Here is an 11,858-nt window from a genome sequence, read left to right on the forward strand (position 1 = left end):
AGATATTGATGCTGAGCTTTATGATACGCTGTTTAAACTGCCTTCTAAAGGAAATGTGTTGAAAAACTATTTAAATTTATGAACATTGAAATTTATTTGTGAAATAAATCATTTCGATCAGAGAAACAATTTTTAAATCATTTGAATCTTGCTTCTTCTTGATCATCATCTTATCCAACTTGTCTGTGTGGATTATTTTAAAATGTTTAAATCCAATGGTGGCTCACAGCTGAATTTATTTTATTTTTTTGCACAAAATATATTAATCTGAATTCCTGATGCCGACCAGTGATGTCACATCAACATGGCCGCCCACAGCGTCTCTGCAAAACAAAGGAGTCCTTCATACTTTTATATGAGTTCTACCAGGAGCTGATGGATAAATAAACATAAACATGTTTTAAAATGGGGATCAAAGGATCAACTAACAAGCGTGAGAGAGAGAGAGAGAGAGAGAGAGAAGAAGAAGAAATGAATAAATGATTGTTGTGTTGTCGCCCCCTAGTGGACACAGTGATGGCACAGTGATCATCTCATCTCATTATCTGTAGCCGCTTTATCCTGTTCTACAGGGTCGCAGGCAAGCTGGAGCCTATCCCAGCTGACTACGGGCGAAAGGCGGGGTACACCCTGGACAAGTCGCCAGGTCATCACAGGGCTGACACATAGACACAGACAACCATTCACACTCACATTCACACCTACGCTAAATTTAGAGCATTGGTTCCCAAAGTGCGGCCCGCGGGCCAATGGCGGCCCACGGAAACATTTCTGGCGGCCCGCGATAACATCTGATAATATCTATAAAACTGTTAAAACTGTACATTGCTTTGAAAGAATGAATCTCCGTTCAGTGGTGTTTAGCGGCATCTATAGGCACAAGCGGTAATTACAAGTGTGGTCCGACCGATCGCACTTGACCTCACTCCCCGAAGGCCGTCAATGGTCGTGTGAAGATGGAGATGGTGGAGCGAGAGCCAGAGCCGGGCCCCTCAAGAAAAAAACGTAATGTTAGCGAGGAGAAAAGGCAGTTTCAAGATAAATGGACAAACAATTACTTTGTCGAACCTCACGGGTCGGATAAAGTCGCTTGTCTGATCTGCAGGCAGGTAATTGCAGTGCGCAAGGAATTCAATATAAAATGGCATTATGATACCAAACATAAAACCTACAATAAATTCAGTGGCAAGGAGCGCACCAGTAAGCTTGAACAACTTAAAAGAGGCTACACTGCACAGCAGTCAGTTTTCACAAATTTGGCTAAAACCAGTGAAGCTGTAACACGGGCTAGCTACGTGGTAGCTCAAGAAATAGCTAAGCGGAGCAAGCCGTTTAGTGACGGAGAATTTGTGCGAGACTGCATGTTGAAAGTGGTCAACATTGTATGCCCAGAGCAAAAAACAAAGTTCTGTGACATAAGTTTGTCGAATGACACAGTCACACGGCGAATCGAAGATCTGGCCAATGATCTGAAAGAGCAACTGGGAAAACGTGTGGAGGGGCTAGGAAAGGGAGCTTTTTCCATTGCACTGGTAGCCTAGTAAACTAGACCCACCTGCCTAGCGGCCAAAAATATTTTTGCCTACGAGTGGGTCTAGCCTCGCACCATATCAACAAAGCACTCCGGGCATCAAATCGTGCCCGCCAATCACAACGCAAGGTTTTTGTTTGGATTCTTTGGGCAGGCTTTTGCAGGAGTGACGACAAAGCTGCGCGACGCTGGAGAAAGCACAACAGGAAAGATGGCTACGGCTAGAGAACAGCGCTCGTTTGACTCCGCTTTGGAATCAGTTTTAGAAGAATTAGACTTTAAGTTTTCGTTGAAACATGAGCAGGAAGAGGCTCTCCGCTCATTCCTTTTTAAGAAGGACGTTTTCGCCGACCGACTATGGCAAAAGTCTGATCTACCAGCTGGCTCCGCTCGTAGCCAAAAGGATGGGGCTAGTTTGTGCAGTACGAAGAATTAATAAACAGCTTTGAAACATTACTTTTTGATTGTTTCTTATTTTCCCGTTATTTTAAATTTAAGGGAAATTATTTCACCAAACACCACTAAATAAAAATAAAAACTCAAAAACAGTTTAAGCAAACCCTTGAAAAACGAAACAAAAAAAATAAGAGTTAAGTATGTGGTACAGACTCCAAACTTCTTAATATCTAGAACCTGTTTATTAATTAATACACATTTTGAAAAATTATTTATTTCAAGGCCTCCCCCACTGCTTTCTGTCGCTCTGACTACGTCACAGTCACTGTTGCGCTGATTGGTCAGAGCGTTGGCCTATACGCACAGAGACAGTGTGAAAGACAGCGGGTTGTCCCTACCCACAACCTTCGGAAATGTCTACGACCGAGGCCAGACTAAATATTCACATTTAGTCTGGCTTGCCAGGCTATTGCACTGGATGAAAGCACGGATATTTCCGATATAGCACAATTGCTGATTTTCATCCGAACAGTCACGGAGAACTTTGACATTAGCGAGGAGCTGCTAAGCATGGAGAGTATGAAAGACACAACAAAGGGAGTCGACATTTGTGATGCTGTGTGTCGCAGTCTCGATGCATACAAAGTGAACCTGGCATCTATGGTTGGTGTCACAACAGATGGAGCACCGGCAATGATCGGGAGTAGGGCAGGTGTCGTGTCGCTGCTCTCTGAGAAAGTGGTCAACAACGGAGGTGAGAAACTAGTCAGATACCACTGTATAATACACCAAGAAGCCCTCGCTGCTCAGACGCTTGAAATGAAACATGTCATGGACATAGTTGTGAAGACAGTTAATTTTCTGAAGTCCAGAGGTCTGAATCACCGCCAATTTAAGACTTTTTTGGCGCAGTCAGAGGCAGATTTCGGGGACGTCATATACTTCACTGCCGTCAGGTGGCTGAGCAGAGGTACCACACTGAAACGTTTTTTTAACTTGAGAAAAGAAATGAAAGAGTTCATGGAGTCAAAAGGACAATATGTGACAGAGTTAAGTGACACTAAATGGCTCTGTGACCTAGCATTCCTTGCTGACATGAATAATTGTCTCAGCGATCTTAATCTGAAGCTTCAAGGCCATGGGAAGCTCATTTCCACACTATTTGACAACGTCAAAGCTTTTCAGAAAAAATTTGAACTGCTGCAGGAACAGCTCAGAAAGGGAGATCTCCAGTGGCGGCTGGTGAAAAAAATTCTTGGTGGGGCTGGTGTGTGCCAGTAGAGTTCCCTGCCTAGTCCAGTATAAGCATTCAAATGAACAGTCAGAAAATGACAATTCCACAATAATAATTTAATTTCCTTCTCAAAATCAGCAGTTTCACAGATAAAGTAAATTAACAATTTACAGCTATATTAGGCTCCATTTATGCTTTGGAAAGGAACGGTTTCAAATACAATACTCAAGTTCTTGAGAGAAGTTTACAGCAAGGGTATGATTTCAGCTGAATCTATACAAATCAACTGTGTGTGTGTGTGTGTGTGTGTGTGTGTGTGTGTGAGAGAGAGAGAGAGAGAGAGAGAGAGAGAGTGAATGAGTGAGTGAGAGAGAGAAGGTTTCTAAGTTGAGTGTGGGACTGAGTGAGGTGGTGTGTGTGTGTGTCTGATTCTAAGGTGAGTGTAAGATTTCTGTGTGAGAGAGTGACTATGAAATGAGGTGTGTGTGTGTGTTCTGAGCTAGGTGTATTTCTGTGAAACGAGAGAGAGAGGGGGAGCGAAACACAGTGTTGACACTCTTGTTGTGAATACAAACTATGACAAGAAAGATGTGTAATTATTGTCCAATATGAACCAAAAGTCTAGTTTTGAACATCAGAGAGAGAGATGCATTTTCTGTAGCAGGGGCGAAATTTCCAGTGCCCCAAAACCATTAAATTCGGCGATGCTCATCTCATCTCATTATCTGTAGCCGCTTTATCCTGTTCTACAGGGTCACAGGCAAGCTGGAGCCTATCCCAGCTGACTACGGGCGAAAGGCGGGGTACACCCTGGACAAGTCGCCAGGTCATCACAGGGCTGACACATAGACACAGACAACCATTCACACTCACATTCACACCTACGCTCAATTTAGAGTCACCAGTTAACCTAACCTGCATGTCTTTGGACTGTGGGGGAAACCGGAGTACCCGGAGGAAACCCACACGGACACGGGGAGAACATGCAAACTCCGCACAGAAAGGCCCTCGCCGGCCACGGGGCTCGAACCCGGACCTTCTTGCTGTGAGGCGACAGCGCTAACCACTACACCACCGTGCCGCCCTTCGGCGATGCTGATTGGCCAAATATTTATGATTTTTCCCGAGCAACCATACACGATTGGCTATTCCGCTGCACTTCTGGGGCGCTTTGCTGAGCGCCCAAGAAGAGAAATGATACGCGTCTGTCGGTGGAAATTCACCATTGAATGAGAGTCAGTTGGTGGAAATGTTGTTTAAATAGTTCAGATCGCATGTAGGCACACACTATCAAGTAAAACTGATATTGATAATAAAATTTGTAAAAATATATATCGATATATTTTATATTTTTTTCCCCTCCACATGTGGGAGGGCGGCGCCCGAGCGCCCCCTATGAGCCAGCCGCCACTGGAGATCTCACTCATTTTCCTGCCTGTAAGTTGCTTGTAGATGACACAGACACAGATGGGAGCCAAGTTTTATGTCACCTGCGTTCAGAAAAGAACCATAACCACATAAAAAAAACTCCGAGAGGAATTCGACCACCACTTCTCCGACTTCAAGGACCACGAGAAGGCATTCAACCTTTTCCAAAATCCTTTCTCATGTGTGCCTGAGGAAGAGCCTGCAGAAATGCAGTTTGAGATCATCGACCTGCAGGAGAGCTCAGAGGCCAGAGCAGCATATCGCTGAGACAATTATTCATGTCAGCAAGGAATGCTAGGTCACAGAGCCATTTAGTGTCACTTAACTCTGTCACATATTGTCCTTTTGACTCCATGAACTCTTTCATTTCTTTTCTCAAGTTAAAAAAACGTTTCAGTGTGGCACCTCTGCTCAGCCACCTGACGGCAGTGAAGTATATGACGTCCCCGAAATCTGCCTCTGACTGCGCCAAAAAAGTCTTAAATTGGCGGTGATTCAGACCTCTGGACTTCAGAAAATTAACTGTCTTCACAACTATGTCCATGACATGTTTCATTTCAAGCGTCTGAGCAGCGAGGGCTTCTTGGTGTATTATACAGTGGTATCTGACTAGTTTCTCACCTCCGTTGTTGACCACTTTCTCAGAGAGCAAGAGGTGGGGCAATAGGCCCCCTCACTCAAAAAAAAGAAAGAAAGAAAGAAAGAAAGAAAGAAAGAAAGAAAGAAAGAAAGAAAGAAAATATCCCTGAATTAATGAATAGCTTGTTCTTTGTTAATTCATGTTCAATCCACACAAAATTATATTGAAATTTAAATGCGAAATATAATAAAATAATGCATCTATTCATTAATTCAGGGATATTTTCTTGTTTCTTTCACATTATAGGCTTAAGTAAACACTTTTGCTATCCAAACAGCTTTTTTTGAGTGAGGGGGCCTATTGCCCCACCTCAGGGGGCCTTTTACCCCACTGGGGGAGGTAAAAGGCCCCCTTGGCACAATGTTTGTTTTCGTTAAAAAAAAAAAAAAAAAAAGTATTAACTTTAGGCAAACTTTAGGTGGCATTATTGTTCATGTCACTGTTGTCAAAAACTATGATTAAAACTAAACACATGGTTCATTTCAACTTGGAGAAAAACTGAATTTTCCTTAAGGGGGGCTTTTCCCCCCACTCTACTCTAATTAATAAATGTTCTGTTGAAACTGTTGTCTGACTGATATTTTGTGTGTGTGTGGTGGTGGTCCGCGTCGCCGCGCTATCTCACTCTTTTTTGACCATGGTTGTGTTTGCATCCCTGTTCACGCGACCATTGATGGCCTTCGGGGAGTGAGGTCAAGTGCGATCGGTCGGACCACACTTGTAATTACCGCTTGTGCCTATAGATGCCGCTAAACACCACTGAACGGAGATTCATTCTTTCAAAGCAATGTACAATTTTAACAGTTTTATAGATATTATCAGATGTTATCGCGGGCCGCCAGAAATGTTTCCGTGGGCCGCCATTGGCCCGCGGGCCGCACTTTGGGAACCTATGGCCTATGCTGATAAGAAGCAAGGCACACTAAGACTGTTTGTTCTAAATAAGTTTGTACTTGAAATGGACTGCAAACAGTTATCCCAAATTTGTCTGTTGAGGGTAGAGAACCCCAGGGATTTTGTGTGCAGTGCAATTTTTCTCAAGATTTTCACAAGTTTTGCCAGGTTTAGCCTCAGTTTTGAATTAAAATGTCTTTATTGCAATAAATGTAAACTGAGTTGCAACCTGGTCATTAAAATGATTACAAATGGGATTTTTTTCTTCCCCCGCCCCTTTGGCGGCCCTCAGTTCAATGTTGGGTCCTTAAATTGGCCCTCACCTATCAAAGCTTTGAAAACCACTGATTTAGAGTCACCAGTTAACCTAACCTAACCTGCATGCCTTTGGATGAAACCGGAGCAAACCCACACGGACAATATGCAAACTCCGCACAGAAAGGCCCTCGCCGGCCACGGGGCTCGAACCCAGAACCTTCTTGCTGTGAGGCAACAGCGCTAACCACAACACCACCGTGCCGCCTGGGCACAGTGATCATGTGAAGTGAATTTAACTCCTTGGATTCAAGAAAAAACAACAACAAGCAACAACCAAATTTTATTTATATAAAACTCATCCAATCTGCTTCCTGATCCTGTTACTTTAAAAAAAAGACATTTCTGTGATTTCCCTTCATCCAGTGGCTGTGCCGTGGCTCTGCTCATCCTCCTGTTGGGTTGATGGTTGGAGATGTTCATCAGCTCCAGCTGTTGGTCCCAGACCAAGCAGCAGCAGGACTTCAGCATGGTGTTCCAGTCAGTGTTAAAGCGTCTCACTGTTATTTCAACTTCCAGGAAGATGACAGAAATCTGAAAAAAAAAAAAAAAAACTTTTCAAAAAGTAACATTCAAGACAGTTGAGTCATTTTTCTCACTGAAGAATAATTGTTGTATTTTATACTTTTTAAAGCTCAGAACATTTTTTTCTTCCATTCAGGTTAAAAAAATGTTAAAATGCAGACAAAAAAGTTTAAAAACAAGTTTTATTTTAATCTGAACATTATGTTGCTGTGAGAAACCTTTAACTTTACACACAATGTGAATTGAACCTCAAGTTTCATCTGCAGCATCGAGTGAGATAAAATCTGTCCGTCCGCTTCTTTACTGACAACAGCACACTTCCTGTCAGCAAACCAAATCATCTACAAGAACTCTGGGTTCTGTGCAGCAGTGAATTATTTCTAATCACACTCTCCACTGTCACTCAGATGAGTCAAGGTTTCTTCCTCATGTCGTCTCGGGGAGTTTTTCCTCAACACTGTTGCCTCTGTCTCGCTCATTAGGAATCAATTAAAAGCTGATCATCAGATTTCTGGAAAAGTGGTTTGCAACAAGATCCATTTCAAGCACAGTATAAATAAAACTGAACAGAAAATCCAGAACGCAGAAACACCACAGCACACAACAACCACTGACTTTTATTCCCTTTCTACTGCCAGGTGTTCACACTCTCACCATCCCTCATGGGCATGTTTCAGATCTTAATTATCTGACATTATAAGACTAAAAATTATGTGCTACATTTTATTTCAAGGCTGAAAACATAAAAATCAGCGTCATTTTGAGATCCATGTTGCACGCTGCACCACTACCGGTCATTTTGCCTCGAATTTATCTCAGAATGTTTCATTTACTCACAACATGAAAGAACATTGAGGAGATGAAGATGATTTGCATAAAGTTTGCATAATAATTTTTTAATTTGTTTATTCAGTAAATAATAATCATACAAACACTATACATATAAATATGACAGTTAAAAACCAGGATAACACATGAAATCAAAATTGCTTATTTGCAATGTGGTCCTATTGGTCATGTGGCAATCATGATTACAGGTGAAAATGTTTGTATATAATAATAATAAAAATAATAATGACATTACACCCCTCCTAGAACTGCCACCTTATTGTGGTGGAGGGGTTTGTGTGCTTGAATGATCCTAGGAGCTATGTTGTCGGGGGCATTATGCCCCTGTTAGGGTTTCCCAAGGCAGACAGGTCCTAGGTGACAGGCCAGACCAAGAGCAGTTCACCAAAAACTCCCTATGGAGAAAAAATCCAGGACCGTGACGTCGCCCGGTAGGACGCAGCCGGGGCCCCACCCTGGAGCCAGGCCCGGGGTTGGGGCTCGTATGCGAGCGCTTGGTGGCCGGGCCTTTGCCCATGGGGCCCGGCCAGGCTCAGCCCGAAGAGGTGACGTGGGCCTGACCTCCTGTGGGTTCACCACCCACAGAGGTAGCAGTAGGGGTTTGGTGCAGTGTGGATTGGGTGGCAGTCGAAGGCAGGGGCCTCGACGACCTGATCCCCGGACACAGCGGCTGGCTGTTGGGACATGGAATGTCACTTCGCTGGGGGGGAAAGAGCCTGAGATTGTGCGGGAGGTTGAGAGGTACCGGCTAGAGATAGTCGGGCTCACCTCCACGCACAGCTTGGGCTCTGGAACCCAGCTCCTCGAGAGGGGCTGGACTTTCCACTTCTCTGGAGTCGCCCGTGGTGAGCGGCGGCGGGCTGGTGTGGGCTTGCTTATAGCTCCCCAGCTCAGCCGCCATGTGTTGGAGTTTACCCCAGTGAATGAGAGGGTCGCCTCTCTGCGCCTTCGGATTGGGGAGAGGGTTCTTGCTGTTGTTTGTGCCTACGGGCCAAATAGCAGTATAGAGTATCCAGCTTTCTTGGAGTCCCTGGGAGAGGTACTGAGGGGTGCTCAGACTGGGGACTCCATTGTGCTACTGGGGGACTTCAATGCTCACGTGGGCGATGACAGTGACACCTGGAGGGGCGTGGTTGGGAGGAACGGCCTCCCCGATCTGAACCCGAGTGGTGTTTTGTTATTGGTCTTCTGTGCTAGTCACAGTTTGTCCATAATGAACACCATGTTCGAGCATAGGGGTGTCCATAAGTGCACGTGGCACCAGGACACCTTAGGTCGGAGGTCGATGATCGACTTTGTAGTCATTTCATCTGATCTCCGACCCTATGTCTTGGACACTCGGGTGAAGAGAGGGGCTGAGCTGTCAACTGATCACCACCTGGTGGTGAGTTGGATCCGCTGGCGGAGGAGGAAGCTGGACAGACCTGGCAGGCCCAAACGTATGGTGAGGGTCTGCTGGGAACGTCTGGCCGAGCACTCTGTTGGGGAGGTCTTTAACTCCCACCTCCGGGAGAGCTTTTCCCAGCTTCCGAGGGAGGCGGGGGACATTGCATCTGAGTGGACCATGTTCTCTACCTCCATTGTGGACGCAGCTGTTCGGAGCTGTGGCCGCAAGGTCTCCGGTGCCTGTTGTGGCGGCAATCCCCGAACCCGGTGGTGGACACCGGAAGTAAGGGATGCCGTCAAGCTGAAGAAGGAGTCCTATCAGGCCATGTTGACCTCCGGGACTCCTGAGGCAGCCGACGGGTATCGGCAGGCCAGGCGTGCTGCAGCTTGGGCAGTTGCGGAGGCAAAAACTCGGAACTGGGAGGAGTTCGGGGAGGCCATGGAGAAGGACTATCGGTCGGCCTCGAAGAAATTCTGGCAAACCATCCGGCGCCTCAGGAGGGGGAAGCAGTACTCTGCCAACACTGTTTACAGTGCGGGTGGGGAGCTGTTGACCTCGACTGGGGACATTGTCGGGCGGTGGAAGGAATACTTTGAGGATCTCCTCAATCCCACCGTCATGTCTTCCACTGAGGAGACTGAGGCTGATGACTCGGAGGTGGACTCGTCCATTACCCAAGCCGAAGTCACTGAGGTGGTTTGCAAGCTCCTCGGTGGCAAGGCACCGGGGGTGGATGAGTTCTGCCCTGAGTATCTCAAGTCTCTGGATGTTGTGGGGCTGTCTTGGTTGACACACCTCTGCAACATCACGTGGCAGTCGGGGACAGTGCCTCTGGAGTGGCAGACTGGGGTGGTGATCCCTCTTTTTAAGAAAGGGGACCGGAGAGTGTGCTCCAATTATAGGGGAATCACACTTCTCAGCCTCCCAGGGAAAGTTTACTCCAGGGTACTGGAGAGGAGAATTCGACCAATAGTCGAACCTCGGATCCAGGAGGAACAATGCAGTTTTCGTCCTGGTCGCGGAACACTGGACCAGCTCTATACCCTTCATAGGGTGCTCGAGGGTTCATGGGAGTTTGCCCAACCAGTCCACATGTGCTTTGTGGATCTGGAGAAGGCATTCGACCGTGTCCCCCATGGTATTCTGTGGGGGGTGCTTCGGGAGTATGGGGTTCGGGGCTCTTTGCTAAGGGCTGTCCGGTCCCTGTACGAACGGAGCAGGAGTCTGGTTCGCATTGCCGGCAGTAAGTCAGACCTGTTCCCAGTGCATGTTGGACTCCGGCAGGGCTGCCCTTTGTCACAAGTTCTGTTCATAATTTTTGTGGACAGAATTTCTAGGCGCAGCCAGGGGCCGGAAGGAATCCTGTTTGGGAACCACAGGATTTCATCTCTGCTTTTTGCGGATGATGTTGTCCTGTTGGCTTCTTCAAACCAGGACCTTCAGCATGCACTGGGGCAGTTTGCAGTCGAGTGTGAAGCGGCTGGGATGAGAATCAGCACCTCCAAGTCCGAGGCCATGGTTCTCGACCGGAAAAGGGTGGCTTGCCCTCTCCAGGTTGGTGGAGAAGTCCTGCCTCAAGTGGAGGAGTTTAAGTATCTCGGGATCTTGTTCACGAGTGAGGGAAGGATGGAGCGTGAGATCGACAGGCGGATCGGTGCAGCCTCCGCAGTGATGCGGTCGCTTTACCGGTCCATCGTGGTGAAGAAGGAGCTGAGCCAAAAGGCGAAGCTCTCAATTTACCGGTCGATCTACGTTCTGACTCTCACCTATGGTCATGAGCTTTGGGTAATGACAGAAAGAACAAGATCGCGGATACAAGCGGCTGAAATGAGTTTCCTTCGCAGGGTGGCTGGGCGCTCCCTTAGAGATAGGGTGAGAAGCACAGTCACTCGGGAGGAGCTCGGAGTAGAGCCGCTGCTCCTCCACATCGAGAGGAACCAGCTGAGGTGGCTCGGGCATCTTTTTCGGATGCCTCCTGGACGCCTCCCTGGGGAGGTGTTCCAGGCATGTCCCCCCGGGAGGAGGCCCCGGGGAAGACCCAGGACACGCTGGAGGGACTATATCTCTCGGCTGGCCTGGGAACGCCTCGGTGTTCTTCCCGAGGAGCTGGCCGAGGTGTCTGGGGAAAGGGAAGTTTGGGCTTCCATGCTCAGACTGCTGCCTCCGCGACCCGGTCCCGGATAAGCGGAAGAAGACGAGACGAGACGAGATGACATTACATGGAGGGGGTGAGCTTCAGCATCTTATTTTTCAAGTTCAAAGTTCAAAGTGTTTATTCTCATATGCACAGTAAGGACATGTCCACTTGCACAATGAAATTCTTAGTTTCAGGGTGTGTCCATTATATATATATATATATATATATATATATATATATATATATATATATATATATATATATATATATATATATATATATATATACAGAGAGAGAGAGAATCATAAAAGATTAATCCAACCATTAACTCCAGTCCACTAATCTGACTGGTCGAGCAGTGTTCCCAGGGAGCCAATATTTCCAATAATCACCCTGGGACGTCTCACTGTGTGTCTCACTCCACTCATATGTGTTTTGTCATGTAAAACTCCACTTCCTCGTCTGAAACCATGACTACAGCAGTGTTAGTGACATCATCAGAGGAGACAGCAAACTGGATTG

The sequence above is a fragment of the Neoarius graeffei genome, chromosome 26, assembly GCF_027579695.1.
Source record: "Neoarius graeffei isolate fNeoGra1 chromosome 26, fNeoGra1.pri, whole genome shotgun sequence".
NCBI lineage: Eukaryota > Metazoa > Chordata > Actinopteri > Siluriformes > Ariidae > Neoarius > Neoarius graeffei.